The following is a 7,038-nucleotide window of genomic DNA, read 5'->3' as shown; positions in this document are numbered from 1 at the left end:
TATCTAAATATATATTACAAGTTAAAAAATATATCAAATAAGTTAGGTAAAATAATAATATATTGTAATGATGATGATAAATTATGATTAATGTTCACTAAGACCAAAATGGTTTATGGGAGCTTAAGAAAGTAAGATATTACTTAGAATAATTAACATTTTATTTCTATGCTAGAATAGCATTAAGAGATGCTTTCCAAGATCTACATACTTTTTCTTAGTTAAAAGATCTAAAAGGTTGGTAGTGTGACAAATGTTTTGAAAGTTATATTGAATGTGCATATAAGTTGGACAATCTAAAAGAAAGTGCTTTTCATCTTCAACCCTCTTAGTGTTACAAAGGTGATAGACTCTTTCATCCCATGATATTTTGAGAATTGACCAATGTCCAATGTCGCGATGAAGCCCATGAGAATTTGTTTTTATTTTAGCAATATTTATTTTCTTTTTTATACTAGTCAAAATAGCGATATATGTTTGGCTTTCTTAATTTGGGTCAATTACTTCCTAATAATATTTTTAATTTTCTTTTTCCCTCTAACTCTTTATCACCCCACAATTTTCCTTAACTTATGTAATAATATTGTTAACATTATCTTTATTTTGTAAAACGATCTCCTCCTTTATCCCCCAATGGTCTAATTGAGATTGGGCATTCTTATGTCATTCCCACTTGAGCCAAAGATGGTGGTTTTTGGCTAGAGTTAAAAACAAATTTAGGAAACCTCGTCTTCCATGTCGTATAATTTCTTCTTATACACAAGATACCTTGTCATATTAATGCTTTAAATGAGGGAAATGTTTGCTTCAATCATGAAGATAGGATAATGGGTATTTCGTTTAATCTTGAGATTGTAGTTTATAAATTATTTTTGGACCTATTATATTTTCCTCCACGACTCTTTAGAGATACTATAAACCCAAACGTCATATCCATATATAAAAAAGTAAGAGTGATGAGAATCCTAAAAAAGAGTTATTTTTTTCTTTTAATCCCATATCCAAGGATTTGTTGACTTACAATTGTTTTCAAGCCCATAATAAGGTTTTCATCCTCCATTTACCCTTTTCTCCATGTTATAATTCTAGTTGGACTTGCGATGGATATCAACTCCAAGATATTTGTGTGAAGGAGCTTCCTCCAAGTTGTTGTTTCCATATATGAAAGTATCGAGTGATATTTCTAGATTTAATTATTGTGACTTTTGTTTTGTTAGTATAAACAATGATACACATATTGGAACATGATTCTTGAAGGATTCTTAACTTCTTTTCAAGATCATAATGAATCATTTCCAAAAGAATAATAACATCAACGTAAAGGAGAAGAGTTATGTCTATACCAGTGAGCATGGTCTCCATACAACCTGCATCTTCCAAACACTCTTCTAGTTTATCAATGTATATGCCAAAAAGGGTAGGAGACAAGGGGAAACCTTGCTTGACTACAATAATGCAGTTAATTTCTTTCGATGAACCCTTAGTCGTCCTAAAATTGGAAATAACATTCTCATACAATCTTGTCACAATAATCCTCTACTTAAGAGGAATTGTTATGTCTTCTAGCCTTTTCCATAGGTTATCATGCAAATGGTGTCAAAAGATTCAGTAAAGTCAAGAAAAACAATAGAAGAGATCAATTTAGTTATCACAACATTCCTCCGCAATGATCTTGAGAGTAACTGGGTAGTCCATAGTTGAATGATATCTCATAAACCTAACTTGTCCTTTAACGTTTCTATCGTGGCTTTCTAACCATAGGCTAATCTTCTTTTCTAAAATAATTTAGTACCTCTTGCCTAAAATGTGCTAATCATAACGGTCCTACAATTAGAGGGAATGTTTTCATCCCCACTTTTAAAGATAGGTATAATAAGGCTTTGTGGTCAATGCTTAGTGAAGCCTTGCTTTATTGCCAAATTGAAGAGCTTGTATATGTGAGAGATGAGGATAGGCCCTCCTATTTTAAAAATTTCAGGTTTGTAGCCTTCAATGTCCTTAGCTTTCCCAGTTGTAATTTGCTTAACCCTAAACTCAATGTCTCACAAAGAAAATATTTCATCTTCTATAGGGGCATTCAAAATGGCGTCCATGGCATTAGGGGATTCATAAAGATTTTTAAGATAAGAATTCTAGTTCTTCAATAGAATTATATTTTTTTTTTGGTTTTATGAATTATAACTTTCCTTCCGGACTTCCTAAGATCTTGTTTAGATAGATGCAATAGTTTATCTTGCTTTCTATTTATATAATACATTTTCTTCCTTTTAATAAGAGCTTTATCAAGCATTAAAGATTCATTAGGAGCATCCCTAACTGATTTTCTAGCAATTTTACAATCATTATCATACCAAGGGTTGGTAGTTCTTTTTATATGAAATGTCAATAGAGAACTTGTTAATGGAACTAGAGAGGGTTGTCATAAAATTATGATAGAGTTTTTTGATATTATTCACTGATTAATTAAGGTGTAAATCCCTATTTAAATCCTTTAAGAAGAGATCAATTTTACTTTTGTCAAAAAACAGGTGCCTTTGATTTTCACAATTCTCTTGTATGGGCCTTCTACGTATTGCAAAGTTTAAAATTAAGGTTAAAGGTCTATATTCAAAGTGAGACTTATGGTCATTTAAGAGCTCAAAATTTACTACTTATTTGGAAATAAGAATAGTATCACATAATCCATGGCGCTATTATTAAGCTCATGAATACAAATCATCTAAATGGAATTTGGCTACTTGATTGTATCATTGCAAATGATTAGTCTTGACCATTACAAAGATTGAGTAATTCACTACAAAATAAATTTTCAATCATATTTTTAAAATTACTTTTATATTTTTTACATAAAACAAAATCTACATCTAACTATATATAATTATTAATAATTTATTATTATTTTATTTTTATATATAATATTATATTAATATATTATTATTTTATTTTTATATATAATATTATATTAATATGATATATATTAATGTTTGTTGGTAAAAAAAAAAAAAACTTAAAATTAAAACTCTACCCATAGAAATAATGATTTTAATCACCTAACTAAATATTTAATAATAAAACCAAATTCTAACATTGTGACTGTATCATAAACGAGGAATATAATTATTATTTAACACGTACGGGAAATTTGTTATCAATAAAAGAGTTGAAATTGAAACTAGTAAAGAGAGAGTGATTGTCAACCCCTGCTTTATTTTAAAAAATGACTTACAAAACTTTGGACGGGGAAGCCAAAGTTATATGGAATTAACCACAGTTATGAGTTTTTTATTATTTTGTTATTGAGTTGAAGAGTTTATTTTACGATTTAGTATGAAAGGATGTGTAAGTTTGTTTTTTATTTGTGGCTTTTAAAATAAAAATTATTATGTTCTCCTTTAAAATAAAAATAAACAATAAAAGTTTTGTTTCAAATAGAAAAAGAAAATCGACTATAATTTTAAAAAATGGATATGTTGTAAAGTAATTAGAAATAAAAAATGCCTGAATTAGATGTTTAAATTTTATACTTTTAAAAAATATTTCAGTTTTATATATATTTGTATATAGAAAAAAAAAATAAAAATTTTAATGTTAAATTTTTTATTTAATCTTATATATAATCTATTTAGCATTCAAAAATACAATTTAAACAATACCAAATAACATATTGTATTTTGCACTCTAAAAAGTTTACCTATGAAAAAATTTGATCCCTCCTAATCCATAATTAAAATGGAGTGATTCTCAAACTTATGTCATTTTCTTCCTAATGTATTGATCAAGGATAATTTTAGGGGCGAATGTTCGCTTTTGGCGAAATTAAGGGGTTTTAAATTTTTAGTGGGTGAATATTTTGTATCATAGTACATTTTTACAAATCACCTCAAATAGCCCACCTTATTTTAAGGGAGAGGGTAAAAAAGGTAAATTTAGCCCTTGAAATTAGGACTTACAACCTTCCATTCGCCCATTTTCAAGAATAGGTTTTATTTAAGTGAATCCATTCGCCCATTTTCAAGAATAGGTTTTATTTAAGTGAATCCTATGGGCCAAATACCATATTTATAAAAGAGGTATGGTAAATTAATAAAAATATAAATAAATGAGAGGTATGGTAAATAAATAAAACATTTTTTATATTTACTCCATAAGTCACCTTATATACATGTAAGGGTGTAAAAAAATAAAAATATAAGTAAAGTGGAGGTATGGTAAATAAATAAAACGTCTTTTTATACTTACTCAAAAGGTATGGTAAATAAATAAAAATATAAATAAACTAGACGTATCGTAAAACCTCTTTTTATATTTAGTCCATAACCCTCATTCTATTGATGAAGGCTCAAGAAAGAGGTTTTATTTAAGTGAATCCTATGGGCCAAATACCATATTTGTAAAAGAGGTATGGTAAATTAATAAAAATATAAATAAACGAGAGGTATGGTAAACAAATAAAACATTTTTTTATATTTACTCCATAAGTCACCTTATATTTACGAACACTCAAAAAATGGGTTATATTTAGGTGAAACCTATGGCCAAAATACTATGGGACAAATACCATGGACTAGATTGTTATTAATACCATGCAAAAAACCATTATTAACCCTAATATTAGAATTAATAAAAATAAAAATGGCACATGGTATTGACCCATGGTATTCACCAAAATGGCACATGGTATTGACCCATGGTATTCACCTGGAATGTAGCCTATTTAAATGGGGGAATTAAACCAGCATGTAGCCTATGCTAAGATTCACTAGGACTTTACAAAGTTTTATTATTTAGTGAAAGACTCGCCAAGATCTTACAAGATTTTATAATTGAGTAAAATATTCGCCATGCTTGGTGAGAGATTCGCCAAAAAATTATATATACATATTATATTATTGATAAAATCGCCTTCCATTTTTCCTATATACCATGGAGATTCGCCCATTTATTATATTTATAAATTTAGGGGGATTCTTAAAATTTTCCCTGGTATTGATGTGAAATATGTCATGAAATTGGTTGATCAGGTTGTTAACATAAATTTCATTATTTTTCATTTAAATATAAAATTGGCTTTGAATTTAGCTAAGGCGTTGTGATCACATAAAATATAGAACCAATTTATTTTTTAATGGCATTGCCAACAAATAAGAATCCATTGGATTTAAATAGTAAACTATGTGCTTAATGGTGAAGCTAGAATCCCCTAGCACTATGAGGATTTGGATATGCAGCTTTATGTTTTGCGTGATTCCTTGCAAGAGAGCATAGGATTAAGCAATATAAAGTCCATTGAAAAGTGCTAACAATTTCCTAGTAATACTAATAATGACCCCTCCCACATTTGCCTTATCTTACTTATATTCCTACACTTGCTCTATTTTACTTATGTTATTTTATTGTTTTAAAGTAAATAAGTCGTTATAAATAAAATTATTTTATGATTTTCAAGTAATTAAATTTTATTATAAATAAAATAAAGCTCAAGAATTGAATCGAATAAGTTGTATTTTTAGTAGTTAAAAATATTAAATAATTATTCATTAATAAAAGATTTTATTATTATTATTATTATAAAGATAAAATGTTTGGTAATGTGGTTTAGTTTGGGTGGATGGAAGAAATATTGTTATTTCTCTATCTATATTCAATTCTGCTTATAATATATTGAATTTACATTGAATATTTTTTGTAATGATTTTGAAACCTAATATTTAAGTAATTCTTAAAAACCAAGACATCAATTTTTTTTGGTTTGTTTTTAAGATTAGATATAAGAAAGTACTACAAATTTAATGATATATAATTTGGTTTATTATTTCAAATAAATTTACTTTAATATCATTTAATTTAGTGTAATTTATAATTTTATGTTAAAAAACAATTATAATCAATGCCAAAATATTTATATTTACATTATAAAAGAATTTCAATAAAAAATACTATATTTATAGTGTTTTTATTTATGTTTAAATTTAGATTTTTTTTCTTATTTATTTATTTGTATTAAACATATTCATATTGAGTATTTCTTATAATAGCTTTATATTTATTATTTAAGTAATCTATTAAAATCAAAACATGTGTGTGTTTTTTTTTTAATTAGATGTAAGAAAATACTAATTTTCCTTTTATTCTTTGTTTGTTTCCCTTTCTAATTTGTTTGTATAATATATTTTATATTCAAAATATTTTTAAATTTCAACTTTTCTATATATAAAATAAAATGTGTTATTATTATATATAATAAAATTGGTTATTATTATTATAAATAAATATAAATAATGTAAATATTTATATAATAATATTTCTATTATATTTAATTAATAAAAATAATATTATCAACACTCCTTTTTAGCCAGGGAGGTATTTATAATGACTAGACATATGTTTTTATAGTTGAACAAATTTCTCTAAGAAAATGTTATAAAAAATCATCACCATAATTGGGCCACAATTGTGACACATGATAAACTAATAACATCAATCAATTACCATAATCGAGTCAATACTTCAGACTTGTGGTATATCCTCACCATAATTTGGGTAAGTACTTCAGACACATGGTAAATAATCAACATCAACTAATTACCACAATTCAACTCAACACTTTATACCTTGGTATATCCTCACCATAATTTGGGTCAGTGCTTCAGACACATGCTACATCATTTAGCATCAACTATTCACCATAATTTGGATCAGTACCTAACACATAGTATTTAGGCTAGTCTTGGTTCACCATTATTCACGTCAATGATACACGGTGAATCTCCAAAGGCCACACTCTAATTACATAATCGAAGGCCTGATGCTAAATGAACTTGATGTTCCATGACCATTCTTCCTCATTCGGGTCAACAAATTGAACACTGGAAGAGCAACTATCCTCTGTTTTACCATTCTCCCTAATTCGAGTCAATACACTTGACACAGGGAGAATGTTAGCCCATGGTGCTATCTCATCAACACTTTCTCTCAAGGAGAGAGACATTCTCAACAAGTTCAAGCTTGTCCATGAAATATACAAACTTCGCTCTAAAT

This window comes from Pinus tabuliformis, chromosome 1_2, assembly GCF_031772625.1.
Source record: "Pinus tabuliformis cultivar Carrire ecotype Pingquan chromosome 1_2, CPIR1, whole genome shotgun sequence".
NCBI lineage: Eukaryota > Viridiplantae > Streptophyta > Pinopsida > Pinales > Pinaceae > Pinus > Pinus tabuliformis.
The sequence above is the reverse complement of the archived record's forward strand: the minus strand, read 5'-3'. Positions refer to the sequence as shown.